Genomic DNA, 23,565 nt, shown 5'->3' with positions numbered 1-23,565 from the left:
GAGAAGGCTAAAGTTGAAGAGCAATAGCGGCTCGTTGCCAAGAAGCTATCTGCGCAGGAAGGCGAGTTGGCGCAGCGCAAGGTCAACCTTGACAGCCACGAGGAGGAGCTTGCCGCACGCGAGCAAGCAATTGGCGGGGCCCTCAAGGAAGTAGAGGATGCCGCCGCAGCTGCCGAGGCCGCCAAGAAGGAGCTGGAGACAAAGTGGCGCAGCTGGAGGCCGACCTCAAGGCGAGCGGCGAGGAGCTCGCTGCACTCAAGCGTGAGCGCGAGAAGGACGCTGCCGCTCATGGTGAGCTGTAGGGTCTTCTCGCTGAGTGGAGCAAGGAGCTTAGCGCCACCAAGGACTCCAATGCAGATCTTGAGTTGAAGCTGGCTACTTTGACTCAGACGCTGGACGGCACCAGGGAGCAGGAGGTGGCCTTGTCGGAGAACATCAAGGCCGACGAGGCGCTGCTGGCGAGTGCTGCTGCCGCCCAGAATGCTTTTAGGGAGACTGTGGAGCACTGGACCGAGGGTCTCGTGAATGTTGCCGCAGCCATCGACGGGGAGCTGGCGCAGCTGGGGATGGAGGATCTCGGGTATCCTCCGATGAGCACCTCCAACCCAGCGCCAAGCTCAGCTTGTTCTTCAAAGGCGTGGCGACGGCCCTCCAGCGACTCCGGGAGAAGATCCCAAAGCAGCTGGCCGACGAGTCGCGCAAGATCTGCGCGGGAGTTCTTCAAAAGGTGCTGGTGAAGGTGGCCTTCCGCAACCCAGGCCTCAACCTCACCAACGTCCTCAGGTCCCTGCCGCCGGATGCTGATCTGGAAGCGCTCAAGGCCCTTGTCGCACCCATTGTGGACAAGGTGAGCGAGATCAAGAGGGTTGAGGGCGATCGCGTAGATTAGGCCGCCCATTTTCTCTTTTTCTTGTCGCTGCTGGTCATGTTATGAGAACAATCTGTTAGAGCTGCGACAAGCTATCTTGTAATATAACTCTATTTTGGGTAGAGATTGCTGTGTTATTTCCTTTACTTGATTCCTTCCTTTGTATGTTTTTGCCCTACGCTTTTAGGGAACTTGTCGGCGCAGGCACCTTAGCCGCGAGCGCTGAGTGCGGGACATCAGCAGCCTGCTGGCGGTGCCGCTTCCGACAAGAAACCTTGTCGCAACTAGTCGCAGCTCACTTAAGTTGTTGAGCGGACTCGAAACAAAGTAAGGGCGCAACTAGCTACGAGTTGGTTCCTCCGCGCACAGGTTTTCCATACAAAGTACGGTCGTTCGAGGAAGATAACTTAAAAATTTAAAACTGATTGCTCAAACTTTGGCAACTTAGCTTTTCTGTCGTTTGCTTTCCGGTAAGGCGAAACTTCCTTGAACGATGCCTGGTCCACACCATTATCTTCTCCTTTCCCCCCGGCAAACTTGTGGGCGAGGGAACCTTCCTTTCCTTTTGAGAAAAAGAAAGAAGAGAAAATAAAGATATGGAGCCTTACGGCTCGTTATTGCTTACCGGGGGTAGGCGCTGCACAAAGTGTCAGATAACGCATGCAAAGATAGTAAAAGCATGAAATTGACAAGATGTGCGGAGCACATGAGCTTTACTTATGCACGGGGTCTGCGCCCGGCTTTGTACAAAGGATTACATGCAACATCGGCAAGACTTGTACAAAAGGTGGTTGCCGGAACAGGTTCCGGCAACCGCGCCCTACGGGTAAAACTTACGAAGATGCTCAATGTTCCAGGAGTTGCTCACCGGAATGCCATCTTCGGTCTCAAGGCGGACAGCGCCAGGCCTAGTGACTCGTTTCACCCGGTAAGGGCCTTCCCACTTCGGCGTCAACTTGTTGGAATTCTTGGCGGACTGAACACGCCGAAGAACAAGGTCGCCTTCCTCGAGACTTCTGGCATTAACTTTGCGGCTATGGTAGCGGCGCAAAGCTTGCTGGTATCGAGCAGCTCGTACAGCAGCCTGAAGACGGTCCTCCTCAAGGAGCAGCGCGTCATCTTGTCGCAGCTGCTCTTGCTCAAGCTCATCATAAGCGAGCACTCGAGGTGACCCGTATACGAGTTCCGTGGGGAGAACTGCCTCTGCTCCATAGACTAGAGCGAAAGGTGTCTGGCCAGTGGCTCGATTTGGCGTCGTCCTGATCGACCAAAGAACCACCGGCAGCTCCTCAATCCAGTTCCTTCCGCACTTGTGCAGCCTGTCGAAAGTCCTGGTCTTGAGCCCGCGCAGCACTTCAGCATTTGCCCTCTCCGCTTGACCGTTGCTTCTCGGATGAGCAACAGAAGCGAAGCAGACCTTGGCGCCAAGATCTTGGACGTACTGCATGAAGGTGCGGCTCGTGAATTGTGTGCCGTTGTCGGTGATGATCCTGTTAGGGATCCCGAAACGGCAAACAATCGACCTGAAGAACTTGACTGCTGACTGTGCTGTCACCTTCCTCACTGGTTCCACTTCCGGCCACTTTGTGAACTTGTCGATTGCAACGTACAAGTACTCAAAGCCCCCGACAGCTCGGGGAAAGGGCCGAGGATGTCGAGCCCCCAGACCAAAATGGCCAGGATAAAGGGATCGTCTGGAGAGCTTGAGCTGGCTGGTGTATCTGCTTGGAATGGAACTGGCACGCTTCACACTTGGTTACTTGTGCAGTTGCATCCTGGAGGGCTGTCGGCCAAAAGAAACCTTGCCGGAACGCTTTGCCGGCAAGTGCTCTTGCGCCAATGTGGTGACCACATATGCCTCCATGTATCTCTGCCAACAGCTTTTGTCCGTCTTCCCGGTGAATACACTTCAATTTCACACCGTTGAGTCTTCTTCTGTACAGTGTGTTGTCGACAAACTGGTACATACTTGACTGCCGGGCTACTCTTTCCGCTTCTTCTTGCTCTTCGGGAAGTTCTCCTGTCTGAAGGAAACGGACAATCTGCTGTGCCCATGCTGGAGCTTGCGGCTCGACAACAAGGACTAAAGGCACATCTGCTGCTGCGGGAACATCCGCTTCTACGGCGAGAACCTGCGGCTCAGCCGGAGCTTGACGTTCCCCGGCAAGCTTGCCGGAGCAAAACTTGTCGGGAGCGTCTGCTTCAACGGAACAAACCCTAGGGCTTGCCGGAGCAGACTGCTCCTCAGCACTCTTGGTGTTGATCTTGAGGACCTTCTTGGCGGCGGCTTCGGGGAGCTCTGCCGGAAAATAGTCACCAGAAATCAACTTCCTCTTCTTGCTCTGTCCAGTTGATGGCGTTACAGACGGTTGAGTCAGCTTGAGCACAAAGATCCCTGGTTCCACAGGTAACTTAAGTGCGGCGCACTTTGACAGGCCATCGGCAATGTCGTTCTGAGCTCTTGGAACATGTTCCATCTGTAGGCCGTCAAAGTGCTCTTCTAGCTTTCTCACTTCATCAACGTAGGCTTCCATCAACGGACTCTGATAATTCTTGTTCACTTGGCGGACGACAAGCTGTGAGTCACCCCTGACAATGAGCTTCTTGATCCCAAGGTCTGCTGTGATCCTGAGACCGGCAAGCAAACCTTCATACTCTGCAGTATTGTTCGTTGCTTGCTCCTTGGGAAAGTGCATCTGGACTACGTACTTGAGGTGCTCTCCGGTGGGTGCAACAAGTAGCACGCCCGCACCGGCGCCTTGCAGCGAGAAGGCACCATCAAAGTACATCAGCCACTCTTTGCTTGCTTCCTTGACGGGGATGCTCGTTTCTGGAACTTCTTCATCTTGTGTTGGCGTCCATTCTGCTATGAACTCTGCCAATGCTCTGCTTTGGATAGTTGAAGTGCTCTCAAACTTGAGGCCAAAGCTTGACAGTTCCAGTGCCCACTCGACAATCCTGCCTGTTGCTTCTGGATTTTGCAGTATCCTCTTCAGCGGAAAACGAGTGACGACTGTGATCTCATGTGCTTGGAAGTAATGGCGCAGCTTTCTCGAGGCCATGAGAAGGCCGAAAAGCAATTTCTGCACACCAGAGTACCTTGACCTAGCCCCCTGCAGAAGGGAACTGACAAAGTAAACTGGGCGCTGCACCATTCTTTTCTGCATCTTCTCATGCGCCTGCGCAGATCCATCTTTGTCGGGACCAGAGCTTGTCGGTGAAGTCTCCTGCTTGTCGCTGGATGCATCTGCCGTGGTTGCTGGCTCATCATCCGCCTCCCTCTCCGCTACTAACGCAGCACTAACCACTTGATTGGTTGCCGCTATATATAGCAGCAACTTCTCTTGTGGCTTAGGTGCGACAAGTGTTGGAGTGGAGGACAGGTATCTCTTTAAGTCCTGCAGCGCAGGCCTCCGCTTCCGGAGTCCATTTCATTGGACCTGCCTTTTTCAATATTTTGAAAAATGGCAGGGCGCGCTCAGCAGACCTAGAGATAAACCTGCTGAGAGCAGCTACGCAACCGGCAAGTCTTCGTACATCCTTGACGCGCTTTGGTGCTTCAATCTGCTCGATGGCCTTGATCTTGTCGGGATTGGCTTCAATTCCCCGCTGAGACACGAAGAACCCGAGAAGCTTGCCGGAGGGGACTCCAAACACACACTTCTCGGGGTTAAGCTTGAGGTTGATCTTGCGCAGATTCGCAAAGGTTTCATCTAAATCTTGAATCAGAGTTGCCTTGTCCTTGCTCTTGACCACTATGTCATCCATGTAGGCTTCCACATTTCTGTGTATTTGCGGCTCAAAAGCGTCATGGACTACCCTTGCAAATGTTGAACCAGCATTCTTTAAACCGAAAGGTATCCATACGAAACAGTAAGTGCCACATGGGGTGATGAATGCGGTCTTCTCCTCATCCTCTTCTGCCATGAAGATCTGATGGTATCCTGAGTATGCATCAAGAAATGAAAGCAAGTCACATCCGGCCGTGGAGTCAACAATCTGGTCGATGCGGGGGGTCTTTGGGACAAGCTTTATTAACATCGGTAAAGTCGATACAAAGCCTCCATTTCCCGTTTGCCTTGCGCACGACTACAGGGTTGGCCAACCACGTAGGATGGAGCACTCCTCTGACGAGGCCTGCTGCTTGCAATTTCTTGATTTCTTCTGCGATGAATTCTTGGCGCTCCACTGCCTGTTTCCTGACTTTCTGCTTGACGAGCCGCGCATGAGGACAGACGGCAAGATGGTGCTCGATTACTTTCCTGGGAACACTGGGGATGTCAGACGGTTGCCACGCAAACACGTCGATGTTCGCCCGCAGGAAAGCAACAAGCGCGCTTTCCTATTTAGGGTCGAGAGTGGCACTGATGGTGAAGGTACCACCAGTGCCATCCTCCTTGGCGGACACCTTCTTGGTCTCAAGTGGAGCTACCATTGTTTTCTTACACTTGCCGGTGGAGCTCGATGGTGCGTCCTCGATGGTAGCGCAGCACTCCGAAGAGGTGCGCTTGTCGGAGTGGGCATCAGAACTCTTGCCGGACTTGGTCTTCTTCTTCGCCTCGGGAGCTTCAACGGCAAGTGACTTGCAATCTGTTGCGGCTGTTGCTTCCCGGTAGATCTTGTCGGCGCAGATAAGAGCATCCTTCTTGTCGCCAGGGACAGAGATGACACTTATCGGGCCTGGCATCTCAGCATGTTGTATGCATAGTGAGAGGCTGCCATGAATTTGGCGAGTGCTGGACGGACGAGTATCCCATTGTAAGGCAATGGAAAGTCAGCAACGTCAAAAGTGACCCTCTCAGTCCTGAAGTTCAACTCGCTGCCAAATGTCACCGGCAACGTGATCTTTCCCTTCGGCTTGCTCCTTCCCGGATTGATTCCTTGGAATGTGCCGGTCTCTTCGAGCTCGCTATCAGGGATCTGGAGTTTCTGGAGTACCGCGGAGGAGATCAGGTTCAAGCCGGCCCCGCCGTCAACTAGCATCTTAGTGACCTTGAGGTTGCGGATAGTTGGTGAAACCAACATCGGCAAGCACCCGACCGCAGTTATGCGATCAGGGTGGTCCTCAATATCAAAGATGATAGGCGTGCTGGACCATTTCAGAGGCTTGCGTGACTCGACGGGTGGTTCTGCCGCATTGACTTCCCGCACCCACTGCTTGAGCTGGCGGTGTGAAGTATGCAGAGAAGCACCGCCGTCAACGCACAAAACCTCTGTGGCTTTCTGGAACTCCTGCTCATCGGTCTCGTCATCATCCATATCTTCATCGTCGTCGTCATCTTCATCCTTGTCGCGGCCGCGGGGAGGTCTGTCTCCTTGCCGCTGCTTGGCCTTGCCTCGGTGTCCTCCTCGGCCGGGACGTTTCTTGCCGGCTGCTCCAGCACCTTCCTGGGCTTTCTCCTTGTCGCGTCGCTCGTATTCAGCCTTTTGCTGCTCGACAAGCTGCTCGACCTTCTTGCAGCTCTGGAGGTCGTGGCCCTTGGTGCGGTGGATCTTACAGTACTGCTTGTTGGTGCCGTCTTGCTTGTCGGCGACCGCCGCAGCCTGGTAGTTGGTGCCCGCGGCAATCTCCTTGCCGGAGCTACCTGCTTTGGCTTTCTTGGCGCCCCCTTCATGGCCGGACTGCTCAACGACTAGCACATCTTTGCCTTTCTTCTTCCTGTTGTTCCGCCGCCGGTTTTTCTTTGCCGGGGCAGTCTCCTCACTATCAGATCCTCCTGCTCCTATATTCTCTCCGGGGAGTTTCCTCCCTTCCTCAGCACGTGCACACTTGTCGGCCAGGGCATATAGCTCACTGACGTCTCTGATCTTGCACATCGCCATCTCCTCCCGCATCCTGCGGTTTCGCACGTTCTGATGGAACGCGCTGATTACCGCGGCAGGGTGGACATCTGGGATGTTGTGCTGTACGCGGCTGAATCTCTGAATGTACTTGCGCAGGGGCTCTCCTTCCTTCTGGGCGAGCAGATGAAGGTCGCTCTCTTGGCCATGAGGCTTGTGGCCGCCTGTAAAGGCGCCGACAAACTGATGGCATAGGTCTGCCCAGGAGGATATGGAGTTGTCCGGCAAGTGCATGAGCCAGGATCTGACATTGGGCTTGAGCACCAGCGGGAAGTAGTTGGCCAGGATCTTGTCGTCCCGCCCCCCGGTAGCTTGCACCGCGATGGTGTAGATGTTGAGGAACTCAGACGGGTGCGACTTGCCGTCATACTTCTCTGGTACATCTGGCTTGAAATTCTTCGTGCTGGGCCACTGGACTTGCCGCAGCTCGCGAGTGAACGCAGGGCAACCTACCGCATACGGCAAGTCGCCTGGTTCCCCTGGTGCATGCATGTCAACAGAGGGCCCAGCGCGCTGGTCCGATTGACGCCGCGCTTCTCTTCGGCGCTCGATGCGAGTACGAGCGTCTTCTTGCTGTCGTTCGTGAAGAACTTGGCGCTGATCGCGACGAGCTCGTGGATCTGATGATGCGGTGGAGTCGCTGTCGAGGTGGATCCGGCGAGTCGGCGATCTTGGCCTTCAGGGTGGAGAGTGCATGGTGGTGCACCCCCACCGGTTTTGTCGCCACCGGCTCGTGCCTGGCAGTCCTGCTGCGGCAGCGAGGCACTCGGCTGCCGCGGAGTGTCGCCATTGGCGAAGCCGATGAGACTCTGAATGGTGGCCCTCCATCCATCGATCTTGTCTTCCGTTGGAGGGTAATCCAGGAGCAGTTGAGCTCGCGCCAAAGCTTCTGCTGGAGTGGTGGGTGGCAGTGGCGAACGGTGCGAGGAGCGGGATATGCCTGGACTTCTAACTACGTTAGAAGGAGCAGTATCCCGTCCAGGCGACCGTGTCTCGCTCATGCCAGCACGTTGGCATGCATGCTAGTCTTGAGCACCCCGAGATCCACCAGCTTGATCTTGGTCCAACAAACGTATGGCACTGCGAATACCATGACGCTGTCGATCCTGCGCCTCCTGAGATGGGCGCGGTACATGTACGGACGCTGAGGTCTGCGCGACCTTGTCCTTGGACCTGGCAGCACCGTGAGCTCCCTCGTCGATGTCTGTTCTTCCGTCGGCGTCTGCCCCACCACTCGTCTGCTCCGGTGGTGGTGGGACCAACGTGGACGGAGCAGCTGCCGCCGAAGTCTTCTTCTTTGGTGGCATGTCGATGAAGAAGATGAAGATCTAGCTCGTGTGAACGCCGAATCAGGTTCACACAACCTCGACGCCCCCTACCTGGCGCGCCAAAGATGTCGGGGAAACTGATCCATGAACACCTATGGGACCGGCGGACCGAGCCCCTTTCGGTTCGGCGGGGGGCAGAGATCGCACGAAGGGCGGATCGAGGCGAAGCACACGAGCAGTTTACCCAGCTTCGGAGCTCTCTGGAGAGATAAAACTCCTACTGCTACATGTCTGATTGTATTGAGTTCTTGCTCGAGAGCGCTGAGTGCTACAGTACACACGAGCTGCTAACGAGACCGAGCGTGAGTGTTTTCTGGCTTTTTCCCTCCTCCCCTACGTTGCGTATGGGCCTCCTTTTATATGCTCAAGGGGTCTCCGACAGGTGGCAACGTAGACAAGGGCAAAAATGGAAAAGGAGTTGCGGTTGGTACAACTACCTGCACAGTGTATCCTACCTAACCCTGACGGCAGGGGACAAAGGCATTAAATGCCCGTCTGCGTCACCTGAATAGTGCAAAAAGGACCGTCAAGGATGCCACCGCTCGCCACGATGGCAGTCTTGTCAGCGTCGCTTGCCACCGCGCACCGTTGGCTACACAGCCTTCTGCCACGCGCGCCTGGGAAGGCCCCCGGGCGACACGTTGGTGGATGTGCTGGAGCGCGGGTACGGACTGGTGGCTTGTCGCGGCAAGCGCCTTGCCGCGGCCGTTGTCTTGCCGCGTCCGAAAGCTTGTCGCTCACCGGGCCTTGCCGGGACGCATGGCACGTCGCGGCAAGTTCCTTGAGATGCCTTGGTTGGCCTTCCCGGCAAGATCCTCTTGCCAGGGCCTTGTCTCCTTGGCTTGAATGCTTTGTTCTTGAATGGCTCCAAAGGAACCACGGAGGACCTTGGCGGTCACCCAGCAAGCCTTGCCGCGGGGCACTATAACTGCCCGTGCACAAGTTCGGGATACTAGGGTACCCCTATTCTAGTACACCGACATGAAGCAAAATGTCGCAATAGCAACAAGTTGAATAGATATCCCTGTTTAAACAGATGCAAAAAAGGAAATTACTAGCTAATAAAGGAGGATGAAACATGCGACCACAAAAATGGTAATCCCGCCAATCCCTAACAAGTGTTGCAGTTTTGAAATAAGATTCAGTAGTTAATTCTGAGAGTGGCATCAATTACTGGCTTATAAAGGGAGTGATGCTGAATTTGTTGTAACAAAGCAACAAGCATCATGTCTGGGTTGGTCCCATTTTTGTTCACTGCTTAATGGGAAAAGACAGCAATACAATAGCTTCAATTCAACATTTATATAAAACAGTACCAAAATAAGTAGCACAACATCTCAAAGCACACTGCACATCATGTGGATGAGACCAAGATTTGAAATAACTTGCCATGAAGACTGGAAACAAATCTCGATCTCCTTTTGTGCAGTTCCACCAAAATTAAGCAAAGTCACCGGTGTGACATTCAACTTGAACTACACAAAACACTCTTAAAACATAAGTGTTTCGAGTAGCGAAGCAAAATGTCGCAATAGCAACAAGTTGAATCGATACCCCTGTTTTAACAGAGGCAAAAAAGGAAACAATTACTTGCCGATAAAGGAGGATGAAACAAACGATGATAGAAAGAAGCATCTAACTTATCTTGGATGGAAAACAAAGTAGGATAGTAGCATTTCTAAAACGGTTGCATTGATTCATATTAATAGAGACATTCTCTTGAAACACCATTCATTAAAAAATGTAATTTACTTTTAACAGTGGCATTGCTTCAATTTTCCGGCGGCATTCTTAGATTAACAACAGCAAAATAGTTGTATGGGACATGCCAGCACCATGTGCGTCCACACGTATAAATGGGTGATGCAGAGTATGTAGCCAAGCAGCATATATGCGTTGGTCCTGTATTTGTTCTCTTTGAACATTTTTCCTATGTGAGGGCAGCAAATCTAGTCCTGCACAAACTACCCGACACCCAAGTTTCTTTCCCTTTTCAACAAAGAGATCGGTTCCTTACAGATGTGTGTACTGGGTTACCCCCTTTTTCCCTTTTCGACCAACAAAGCGGCTGGATAGCTAGTCTATACTACTTTCCGTCCCTCCTTTCCTCATTGAACCACGTCCTAGATTCTTGCTCCAGCCCACCGCACCCTTCTTTCCTCTTTGAACCAAGACCTAGATTCGACTACAGATCGAAAAAGATCCAAATGCAGCTAGAGCAACGACGGTTTCAAAGAAATTTATACCTTAGGGTCGTCGGGATGTGGCAAGGCGTGTGGCGGGAGGCCGGATCTTCCCACACTACGTACGACAGCAAGGAAGAAGGGGTCGGTGGCCCTCCCACACAGGCGCTGGGTGAAAGAGAACAGTGCAGCCGACAGTGGATTGCCTCCCTCGCCGAAGGCGATAGAGTGAACGCTGCACCTCCTCCCCTTCCCGGTGCGACGGGATACGAATGCCTCCTTCACCAACTGTGAGGGGGAGAGAGAGAAGAGGCCAACACACTCTTGTTTAGATCTGGTGAAGAGAGGGTGAGAGACTTTGAATATAGCAAACCCTAGCAAATGAACGTTGAGCCTCCATCGTGTATACATATATGTAGTGCGGCAAGAATGTGGAGAGTGCAAACCCTAGTAAACAAGCGTTGAGGCTCCAGCTTATATATATACTAGTGTAGTACGGACTGAGCTCCGGTGCCTTCACTGCACCTGCTTTTTGTTGTATGAAAGGTGAGCCAGACAATTTTGGGCTCACCTGTCATAAACCCAAAGGCAGGTGCACTAAGTCATTGAAGCTGCGTCCATATAGTACTCTCGTGGAGTGGTTTTCTTATTCAAAATATGTAATGCCTATGATCGTGGAGTCCTGTCGTAGCTTCTTGTACTTGTTTGGGCACTTTTTGCCCAGTGCACTCCACGTGTTGTTAAATTGCCAATGCTCTCTGCAGACTAGTCATGTCACCAGTGTCTAATAATACTCTATAAAGCTTCTCGGTCATTCCTTCTGTAATGTAGCGCAAATAGTGACTGCTTCTTTCTGCAAAGTGGAACGACCAACTGGACCCAGTAATGCAGCAGTTTGCCTTGGACACATTGGCTACTTTTGTGCAGTTCAACTAAAATCGAAGTCAGAATAAAACCGAGCTTTAATTTTGATATCCCTGTAAGCAACAATAGGTATAAGGGAAACAATTACTGAGAAAGAACGGTTGATGGCTTGTACTCCCAAAAGAAAAGCATCTACTGATCTACTTTATCTTAATGGGAAACAAAGCAGGAGAGTAGCAATTCTCCATCAGTGTGATTCATTCATATTGACTGAGACATTATCTTAACAATGCCTTGTTTCAACATGTATAAAGAACGACAATGCGGAAAAGTACCATTCCTAAAACAATGCAAGTTATTCATTTTAATAGAGACATCATCTTAACAATACCTTGGTTAAACATGTAGAAAGAACTACAAAGCCGAATAGTACCATTCCTAACAAGTGTTGCAGTTTTGAACTAAGATTCAGTAGTTAATTAATTCTGAGAATGGCATTGCTTAATTTTACCAACGGCATTAGATTAACGAAAAGCATAAACAATTCCAGGGGAGAGTGGGCGCAACAACAATATGTGCTTCCATCTACTTATAAAGGGGGTGATGCAGAGTTTGTTGTAACAAAGCAACAAGCATCATCTCTGGTTTGGTCCCATTTTTGTTCACTACTTAATGGGAAAAGGCAGCAATACAATAGCTTCAATTCAACATTTATTTAAAACAGTACCAATACAAGTAGCACAACATCTCAAAGCACACTGCACAATCATGTGGATGAAGGCCTGTACTGACCTTTCATGAGAAGACCAGGATAAAATATGAATCTGCCAACGCGAATAGGAAATCCAATCTCGTTTTGTGCAGTTGCACTGAAATCAAGCAAAGTGTTTCACATAGCGAAGCAAAATGTCGCAATAGCAACAAGTTGAATAGATATCCATGTTTAAACAGAGGCAAAAAAGGAATCAATTACTGGCTAATAAAGGAGGATAAAACATGCGATCACAAAAATGGTAATCCCGCCAATCCCGAACCAGTGTTGCAGTTTTGAAATAAGATTCAGTAGTTAATTCTGAGAGTGGCATCAATTACTGGCTTATAAAGGGGGTGATGCTGAATTTGTTGTAACAAAGCAACAAGCATCATGCCTGGGTTGGTCCCATTTTTGTTCACTACTTAATGGGAAAAGACAGCAATACAATAGCTTCAATTCAACATTTATTTAAAACAGTACCAAAACAAGTAGAACAACATCTCAAAGCACACTGCACATCATGTGGATGAGACCAAGATTTGAAACAAGTCACCACGAAGACTGGAAACAAATCTCGATCTCCTTTTGTGCAGTTCCACCAAAATTAAGCAAAGTCACCGGTGTGACATTCAACTTGAACTACACAAAACACTCTTAAAACATAAGTGTTTCGAGTAGCGAAGCAAAATGTCACAATAGCAACAAGTTGAATCGATACCCCTGGTTTAAGAGAGGCAAAAAAGGAAACAATTACTTGCCGATAAAGGAGGATGAAACAAACGGTGACAGAATGAAGCATCTAACTTATCTTGGATGGAAAACAAAGTAGGATGGTAGCATTTCTAAAACGGTTGCATTGATTCATATTAACAGAGACATTCTCTTGAAACAACATTTGTTAAAAAATGTAATTTACTTTTAACAGTGGTATTGCTTCAATTTTCCGGTGGCATTCTTAGATTAACAACAGCAAAATAGCTGTATGGGACATGCCAGCACCATGTGCGTCCACACGTATAAATGGGTGATGCAGAGTATGTAGCAAATCAGCATATATGCATTGGTCCCGTATTTGTTCTCTTTGAACCTTTTTCCTATGTGAGGGCAGCAAATCTAGTCCTGCACAAACTACCCGACCCCCTGTTTCTTTCCCTTTTCAACAAAGAGATCGGTTCCTTACAGATGTGTGTACTGGGTTACCCCCTTTTTCCCTTTTCGACCAACAAAGCGGCTGGATAGCCAGTCTATACTATTTCCGTCCCTCCTTTCCTCATTGAACCACGTCCTAGATTCTTGCTCCAGCCCACCGCACCCTTCTTTCCTCTTTGAACCAAGACCTAGATTCGACTACAGATCAAAAAAGATCCACATGCAGCTAGAGCAACGATGGTTTCGAAGAAACTTATACCTTAGGGTCATCGGGATGTGGCAAGGCGTGCGGCGGGAGGCCGGATCTGCCCACACTATGTACGACAGTGATGAAGAAGGGGTCGGTGGCCCTCCCGCACAGGCGCTGGGCGAAAGAGAACAGTGCAGCCGGCAGTGGAATGCCTCCCTCACCGAAGGCGATAGAGTGAACGTTGCACCTCCTCCCCTTCCCGGTGCGACGGGATACGGATGCCTCCTTCACCAGCTGTGAGGTGGGAGAGAGAGACAAGAGGCCAACACAGTCTTGTTTAGATCTGGTGAAGAGAGGGTGAGAGACTGTGAATATAGCAAACCCTAGCAAATGAACATTGAGCTTCCAGCGTGTATACATATATGTAGTGTGGCGAGAGTGTGGAGAGTGCAAACCCTAGCGAACAAGCGCTGAGGCTCCAGCTTATATATATAATACTATAGTATGGACTGAGCTCCGGTGCCTTCACTGCACCTGCTTTAGGTTGTAGACAGGTGAGCCAGACACATTTTGGGCCCACCTGTCATAAACCCAAAGGCAGGTGCACTAAGTCAATGAAGCTGTGTCCATATAGTACTCTCGTGGAGTGCTTTTCTTATTCTCTCCATAACAATCGTTTTAAATTGTGTAAGTACGAAACGAAACTCTTTATTTAATGTAATGTGAAGAAAACTACCAGTACTTCCGATGAACTAACGATCCACGCTCACGCATCCTGGTCGCACTTCCTGTCCTTCACGTGCGGTACACTACCCTCCCTTAAGTGAACAACCACACATGAGCCAAATTATTGGAAACGTGTGAGAGTGTGTACAAATAAAGAATTTTAATTTTAATTATCGAAAAGGTTTGAGATTATTACAAAGTTTTACTTCAGTCAAATCTAATATGCGGAGTAAATAAAAATGGAGGGCACTACGTCCATCTGTGTTTTTAGTCCACACCATTTTTTAAATCAAAGTTAATAGCTGGACAAATAAAACTACAGGCAAGCTGGAGACAAAGTTGTGAGAAGGCTTAGAAATCAATACAAAACGTATGCTCTTAGTACCAACGTCGATCCTTCTTCGAGGAAACATTTGGTTCATAGCCAATTGTGTGACAAAATTGCACCAACGTGAAAGACGACTGCGTCTCCAACGCAACCAAGGTGAACACAAAGGATATCATCTTTGTGCGTAACAAGCAAAGAGCACTGATGGAAGACAGCTTGTTTTTCATTGAAAATCGATCAGCTTCACCGGCCGACGCAACCATGAGGCGCCACCATGAGCATCGATAGGTCATCATGGTGATGCATCATCCATTTGGCATCAAGTTTGGGTGAGGCACCTATGAAGTTCAACAAATCCTCACTGTGGTCTATTTCTTCTCAGTAATCAAGCTCGAGGAAGGAAGAACCACGTGGTAGAGGATAGTGAAGCGGAACAACAATGGCCATCCAATTTTGTGCAGTTCCACTAAAATTGAGGAAGACATGCCCGGGTATGGAGATACACATCGCTGTTTCCAAAAATATAAAAAAGGGATATAGTGTTGTTACTTTGTTTTACAAGATTAGCAACGACATCTCAATTGTCAATAAGAATTAATGAAAAGTACACCAACAAACAGAAGCATCATAATTATCTTGATGGGAACTAAACCAGGATACCCGAGAAAAAAAGCATTTCTTCATTTAACCAGTGATAGTACTACCACCATATGGACAATGACCGCACAACCACCTTGTACTTTTTGTCGAAACAACATGTATACCTCCACCAAGGCATAAATCAGGACAACTTTTCGAGTGGCATTTCCTCTATAATAGTACTAGTAGGTGATGTTGGACCAGCCGACGAACCCTAGCTACTATACATGGGGAGCTGGGGAGTAGTCGCATAGAAGAAAACCCACACGCAGCAACCTGGGGAGCTGGACCAGTACAAGAAGTTATATCTTAGGTTGGCGAGATGTCGTTTAGGCGGGCGGGCGGGATCTGCCCACACGACGGCAGCGAACAAGGGCGCGTAGGATCTTCGTCCACGCCAGTGCCGGCTCCAAGAGGACGGTGCGCGTCCGCTTCCTCTGTTGCCGACGGCGACAACGTCAATGCTGCACCTCCTCACCTCCCGCAGCAGACGGGATTCGGCCGGATCTGTGACCACCGATGAGGAGAGAGATAGAGTGGACACTGTCATCTTGTTTTGATATGGAGAGGATGAGAGAGCGAGACGCGAGAAACTCTATCAAACAAGAGTCTATAATGGAGTAAAAAATCTCTCCATAGCAGTGGTTTTAAATAGAATACGCGTGTTCCCGGAAAATAGAAACGAAAACTGGCGGACAATTTTTTAAGGGTCTGTCTAGGACACATCTAGATGTGACATAGTTATGTCACATCTAAGTTGATGTCCACTCTGTTTGTGGTCTATTTTTTTGTCCTAGTTTTTTTGTTTCTTGTTGCTACATTATATACTTGTGGGAGCTTAGATGAGATATCCTTAAATAACATCTAGATGTGAATTAGACAAACTGATTTTCTAACGTACCAAGAAAGAAAACTCGATCAAAAACACGCCCCCGCTTCCAGGTCGCGAGAGTCATCGCGCGCACACACATAGACATAGACATGCATATCCGTGTTTACGTAAAATTCCATTTCCATCTCCATCCCCAATCATATTTGTCCAACTGGCACATTATTTACATTGTTAATTATATATGCAGCAATATTAACATACAACATCTCTTGTTTGCGGACGTCCGGCCCGCTGCCACGGCCGGTCCGGACCAACCCGAACCCTCTTCATCACCCGCGCGTGCTTCCCGCCCGAAACAGTCAGTGCCACATTCATGCCCAGCCAGAGCGGATGCGACCTCTCACTGGCGTCGGCATTGAAGCGGCACGCCTGCCGAGAGAGCGTCTCCCACGCCACTTCCGGGTGCACGCGGCTGCTCCGTGTTCAAAGGTCGCAATAGCCGGCTACAACATGCATGTAAAAATTTCTTGGGAGTCCATGCTACAGCTAGCTGTCCTCCCTCAACTCGTCAATCTCTTCCAGTAGTGCTAGTACTCCATGGCGCGATCCATCGATAAGTAGGCGGGAAAGTTATCGTATACTCGGTTTGCGGTGAGTGGCATGCCGAGCGATCGTGTGGGGTCGAGCCGTGGAGGAGGGTGAGACACGAACACGACAGACGTGATTTAAACGTTGGTTTTGCTCGATGGCACGATCCAACGAAACGAAACATTGGTTTCTCTCCGTTTCCATTTTTTTCTCCGAAAAAACAGAAACTTTCCACTCCATTTTCATTCCTATTCCAAGGTTGCCCCGTTACAACATTTCATCAAATACAAAGGAAAACTAACACGCATGCTGATGCATCTCAATGATTCACAGATCATAGCCAATATTTACTTCACAACTAAAGAAAAAAGTTGTGAGAGCATGTATGAAAGAAAAACTACTGATGGGGTCACTACGACTTAAACCCTAAACCCTAAACATGATTTAATTTCCTGGCTAGGTAGAACCTACCGAAGGAAAGACGGCTGGTACCCTCGGATCATATGATGCTTTTGTGCAGTTCCACTAAAATCGACCTGAGCATCCCTGATGGCAAAGATATTGAAGAAGTGTGATTAGAATAATAGTACCGGCACTAGTTCATGAGACACAAACTCATCACAAGTAGAAGCCGGTAGAAGTAGATAAAGATCGACATGGAGATGGAGCTACGGCAGTGGAGCAAGCCGGCTCCAAAAGGAAGATGGACTACCTGGGACGTCCGGCTGTAGCTAGAAGGGCGGTTGGGACGCGACATCGACCCATACCGCGATGACCCCTGATTGGGACACACCAACTGTGGGTTTTCTCCCTCGCCGATGTCGACTGCGTCTACGCAGAACATTGTTCCCTTCCCCCAGCTGCGGTATCAAGCCCGTCGTTCTATGCTTGTGAAGAGAGCAACCTAAGCAAGCAGGCTTGTAGCTTAGGCTCCTGCTAGTGGTTTTCTTTTTCTCTCCATATCAACCATTTTATATTGTGTATGTGTCATTGAAGAGTGAAATGATGGTTGCTTCTTCCGACTAACTTACTGTGTGATTTGACTGCTCCTTAGTGGCCCCTACACGTACTCCCCCTACGTGTATGCGACAGTCACACGTACACATGGACACAAAAACGCGCATGACGCCCTAATGCATGCATGTCCGAGAACACGACGGAACACACACGGTCACGCTCACGTGCTCAACCTACACGTGCATGCACACACATACTCAGTCAAGGTGAGCTAGTGACCGTATAAACACCAAAAAATATATATATTGAGCGCAGTGAGCGTATTATGAAGTCCACTGACCATATTTTTACAATATACAGTGACAGACAGTGTATTTATCTCGTTTGAAATTAAGGCATATTAACCGAAGAGGAGGCAGTATGGACTAGCATTACTTTGTTGTGTCCCATCAACTTGCTGAACGAGGAGAAGGTCGCGGGACGGGAGAAGTTTGCGCACGATGGCTCGCAGGACAAGGAGAAACTTTTGACTAATGCAAGCTCTCCCTCACTCAGGCGGTGGACGTGCAACAGTTAATTCGGTGTCAGATTGCCAGAAGCATACACTATACTACTAGTGCTATTATTGTTCGACTTCCTGAATAGGCGAACAACCAAGCGCAAAGTTTACTAGTAGTACTAGTACTACTACTATAGTCTATAGAGGTATGTACTATACTAGTACTAGGAACCGGATGGAGGAGCGTCTGCACTCTTATTATGATTTTAAAATGTGATAAAGCAATCTTTAACACATTTGGTTATCTTTGAGGGTTCTCGCATGTGATAATGGAAGTTGATTTCATGGAACACTCGCCATAATTCTCGCTTAACTCTGGCTCACATCCTGTTACAAATAGGAGTGCCCGGTAATATTTCCTCTTTTTTGTTATTCAGCATGTAAACAGGTCAGCAAACCTTGCGGCGCATCTTCGTGCGAATCGTGCTTGCTGGCCAAGAGCTGGCTTGATGAAACACCTTGCTTCCTACTTCTTTTTTTGCAGGGTACCTCGATTCATAGTGACCAGTGTCTTGGCTGATCATCCTAAGATATATGAATAAAGCTCTCTCATTTACCCACAAAAAAGATTAAGCCATATTAACCGGAAAGGAGGGAGTATGGACTAGCACTACTTTTTGGTGTGTCCCGTCAACTCGCAGAATAAGGAGAAGCTTGCAGGACAAGGTGAAGCTCGCTTATGCCTTTTGACTAATGCAACCTACCCTCGGTGGACATGCATCAGTCCATTCTGTGTCAGATTGTCAGAGGCATACACTGTAGTACGCAACATGCAGGTGTTTGGATGGCAGGGTTAGATGGAGCGCGGATACGGTGAGGCGCCTTCACGGGCGGTGCGAGAGGGAGGGAGGGAGAGGATGAGAAGCTTCGAGGAAGTGGGAAGGGATCTGCCGAGGGAAGAGCGAGAGAAAATTATGTTTTTTAGTGACCCCGAGAAGAACTAACCCAAATAAGCACCTCTTGAGTGGGTTAGATTTTTTGGATGGGTTAGATGCATCAAACCCAAACTAACCCTCCTTTTTGGATATTTTTGTGTTAGTTGAGTCCAAACTAACGCAAACTAACTCTAACATATGGATCCAAAGAGGGCCGTTCGACTTCACGAAGAGGCGAAGAGCCAAGCGCAGTAGTACGAGTAGTACTACTACTAGAACCGCATGGTGGAGCGTCTATACTCTTTTTTTATCTCTAATAAAGTACACGTTTATTCCGGACAAGGGCGGAAAATAGTAGCCCAACATGTAATGAATGATATCGATCAACCAACCATGCTCGAATATATCTTGGCCTCCGTGCGAGCCCGTCTGTGTGTTCTTGCTCCTCGTCTCTTTCAAGGAACGGCGTGTTGGCTCTTTGCCGTCAATTAAGAATGGTTTGCTCACACTCATGTCCCACATGTCAGTGATATGCCAAGAGGAGGTGCGTTAACCGACTGGCCATACACGTACTTGGTTTTGCACCTTCATACTACTCCTCCCTCCGTCACAGTTTACAGGGTGCGCTTCATTATGATGCATTTCTCTCAATGCATTTCCACCACCAGAGAGACTTTAGACGCGTTCGGTTTAATGCTCAATTAATTAGGGCGTGGTAACTGCAATCAGGTCCACAATTTTCTCTCCATGTACTTACTACTACAGAGTGGAGTAAGTGCATGCAAGTGTGTACCTGGGGTGGAAGCACTGCATGCATGTGCGTACGCATTATTTCCTCTAGTAATAGACGCCGTGCTATAACTACCAATGCTATTTTTCAGGCCGATCGCTAGTCGCCTTGGTCCCACCGATTTTTTTCTTTTTTCTGAAGCGCGCTCTATAAACAGTGACGGATGGGCATATTGATGGTTACTTCTTCCGAGCAACTTATAGTGGGAAAGGTGGGGCTTATGATTTGACTGCTCATTACTCACTATTAATGCGGCGCAACGACCGTGCTGAGTCTCCCATGCGGTTGTGCACTACCCCCTCGATTCTTAAATATACTCCGGAGTATTTGTCTTTCTAGAGATTTCAACGAGTGACTACTCAAATATTTGTCTTTTTAGAGATTCAAATGGACTACTCAATACTACATACTGATGTATATAGAAATATTTTAGAGTGTAGATTCACTCATTTTGCTCCGTATGTAGTCACTTGTTGAAATCACTAGAAAGACGAATAGAGTATTTTGGAACGGAGGGAGTACACATACGGAGCAAAATGAGTGAATCTACACTCTAAAATATGCCCATTTGAAATATGTAAAAAGATAAATATTTAGGAACGAAGGAGTATAATTTTGTGCATGGCACATGGACCCGGATGATGAAGAGGCTTCTGGCAATGCTATCAAGCTTCCATCATTTGTTTACATAATTGATGTACTATACAAATAATTTTCCAATGACATGAAATTGTACAATGGTTTGAGCTTTCAGCTTTTGTTTCGTGTGTCTTGCCATCGATGCGCTTTCGAAAACAATAAAAAACTAACTTCCTTGCTAATGCATGTCAATTATTAGCATATTAGAGCTAATAATTACATCACAACCGAAGACAGAGTTGTGAGAAGGTGTTAAATTAAAATTGATCCATGCTTTCATTGGCAGCAACGTCCCCCCAGCTCTGTCTAAATCAACAAGGCATGTTGGGGAAAAAAGTAGTTGTCTGGAGCATGCAACATTCTGATCATTTTGTGCAGTTCCACTAAAATAGAACTGAGCGTCCCTGTTCCAAAGATATTAAAGTGTGATTACGATAATAGAGGACTGCTGATGAAACAACAAACACACAAATAGAAGCCGGTCACCTTTGCAGTCTCTCTTAAGACTAACTAGTTGGAGAAGATTAGGCTCGGAGTTGGATGAGGAGGATAGAGCAAAACCAATCTCCCTTTGTGTAGTCGCACTGAAATGTAGAGACGTTGCCCGTGTGACATTTTAGTACAACTGCACAAAACACTCTTAAGAAAAAAGTGATTTGTGCAGTTCACCAAAAGGTCGCAATAGCAACGAGGTGAAATGGATAGCCCTGTTTGCAAAAAAGAGGTAGAAAGGAAACAGTTACTGGCCAATAACAGTTGATGACACATGCGACGATAAAAAAGAAGCATATTCCTTGTCCTAAGGGAAGATAACAACACGGTTGTGTTTGTCTAAAAAGGTGTGAGGACGAGATTGCAATATGGAAAGTACGCCGGACGAGCTACGTTTTGGGCAAAGAACTATGGAAGATCCACATGCAGTGACGTGGGAAGACGGGCAGTGGAGCAAGGCCAGAGGGGGTACCTGGAGGTCGTCGGGATGTAACTAGGTGAGCGGCAGCGGGCAGAATCTGCGAGCAGGTGGCGTAGGCCCTGCCGCACCGGAGCTTGGTCAGAGAAAACGGCATGTACCGCATATCGGGACGTGTTGCCTTGATGTCGTCGAACAGAGAAACAATGCACTTCCTCCCTTTCCCCCGGCGAACGGGATGCAGCCGGATTGAGAGAGAGACAGGCCACCGCACTCCCTTTCCCCCGGCGGACGGGATGCGGTCGGATCAGTGACCAGCGGTGAGAGAGAGAGAGGCCACCGCAGCCTTGTGTGAGATACTCTGAAGAGCGACAAACCAGGCAGGCAGGCTCCATTGTATATAGTTGAGCGGACTACCTTTTTTTCCATAAAAATCGTTTTATATTCTGTGTACGTGCCATTGAGCGCTATAACTTTATTTAAAAATAACGCGGCAACGTGTCAAGTCGAACTTTGTATCATGCACGCGTGGTACACGACCTCCCTAGGTAAACAACTGCTACCGGCATTCAAATTAGCACGTGGGCTGCCATTTCGTAAAGAAATGAGCTCCACCGTGTACCCGCGCGGGTGTGTCTGGGCACGAAGCGTGAGTACATGCACGGTGCACCTATTCTCTTCTTGTATACGTACACCACCTATGTGGGGTTGTGTGAGAGAGATACAAACCTAGAGAGAGATAGTGTGTGGGTTCTTGAGAGTTTTTTTTGGGGAGGGGGGGTCAATCAAAAAATGTAACATATGCAATGTGTGTGAAATAGAGTCCTGGATATAACATATAGATAGAGGGGGCGATCCACGAGAAGAGAGTGGAGGTATCATCGGCTTGAGGTGTCCATAGAATTAAAGAGAGGGATGATGTGTGTGTGTGTGTGTGTGTGGGCGCGCGCGCACGCGATTGATAAAGAGTGACATCGAATTTGTGTGTGCCCACGTCAAAGATATAGAGTGGCTGGCCTACTGGAACGTGAGAGGGGACATGTGTAGTTTGTCTCTGTGGCATGGATACCTACCTGCAGCGTTCGACTATCGGTGTGTGGTGGGGGAAGAGGGAGGCCCAATTAACTATAGAGGTACAATGGCTGGTATATGTGTGGAGGAGGAGAGAGGCCTACCTCATGTATTAAGAAGATTGATCTGCCTCATGTATTAAGGGAGATCGATCAGCATCCATGCATATGTGCAGGAGAGGAATAAGGTTGGGAGAGAGACAGAGCTAGAGTGTTGGAGGGGGTGGTAGTGGAGTTGCTTCTAACAAATGGTGGGATGGGCTTGCTAGACAAACGGAGGGCACGCCCGCAATATCAATAAGAGAGGAGATGGCTGCTTGTTGTCTGTGCACGTGCGTGTGAGAGACGGGTCAGTAGACATGCACGAATGATGAGGGGGGCGATATGGTTGTAGTAAGCAGGCGTAACTACATAGGAAGATCAATCGCCCTTTGTTAGAGAAAGGAAAGACATAACTTGTGAGGTACGTCGATCAATGGGGGGGGATAGTTCAAGTCGATCTAGGTAAATGTTGGGAGATCGATCGGTATATACATGCATGTGTGTTAGAAGCAAATGAGGCACGAGGAGAACGATAGAGAGAGAGGGATGCATCTAGGAGGTGGTATGAGAGGCATACTATATCAAGGGGGAAGGAGTGTGCGAGTACGAGATCGATGAAAAGAGTGGTGGGAGTGAGGCATGGACGGTGACTGAGGGAGTCATGGATAAGGGGGTATCCGGACAGGCGGACTATGTACTTTGGCCGGACTGTTGGACTATGAAGATACAAGATTGAAGACTTTGTCCCGTGTCCGGATGGGACTCTCCTTGACGTGGAAGGCAAGCCTGGTGATTTGGATGGAGATCTCCTTCTCTGTAACTGACTCTGTGTAACCCTAGCCCCTCCGGTGTCTATATAAATCGGAGGGTTTAGTCCGTAGGACAGGACAACAATCATTCCATAGGCTAGCTTCTAGGGTTTAGCCTCTCTGATCTCGTGGTAGATCAACTCTTGTAATACTCATATCATCAAGATCAATCAAGCAGGAAGTAGGGTATTACCTCCATCGAGAGGGCCCGAACCTAGGTAAACATCGTGTCCCCAGTCTCCTGTTACCATTAGCCTTAGACGCACAGTTCAGGACCCCCTACCCGAGATCCACCGGTTTTGACACCGACATTGGTGCTTTCATTGAGAGTTCCTCTGTGTCGTCGCTGTAAGGCTCGATGGCTTCTCCAACCTTCAACAACGCCGTCCAGGGTGAGACTTTTCTCCCCAGACAGATCTTCGTGTTCGGCGGCTTCGCACTGCGGGCCAACTCGCTTGGCCATCTAGAGCAGATTGACAGCTACGCCCCTGGCCATCAGGTCAGGTTCGGGAACCTAAACTACATTGCCGACATCCGTGGAGACTTGATCTTCGACGGATTTGAGCCCACGTCAGGAGCGTCGAACAATCGCCATGCGCATGACTTAGATTTGCCGTCGGACAG

The sequence above is a fragment of the Triticum aestivum genome, chromosome 5A, assembly GCF_018294505.1.
Source record: "Triticum aestivum cultivar Chinese Spring chromosome 5A, IWGSC CS RefSeq v2.1, whole genome shotgun sequence".
Classification (NCBI taxonomy): Eukaryota; Viridiplantae; Streptophyta; class Magnoliopsida; order Poales; family Poaceae; genus Triticum; species Triticum aestivum.
The sequence above is the reverse complement of the archived record's forward strand: the minus strand, read 5'-3'. Positions refer to the sequence as shown.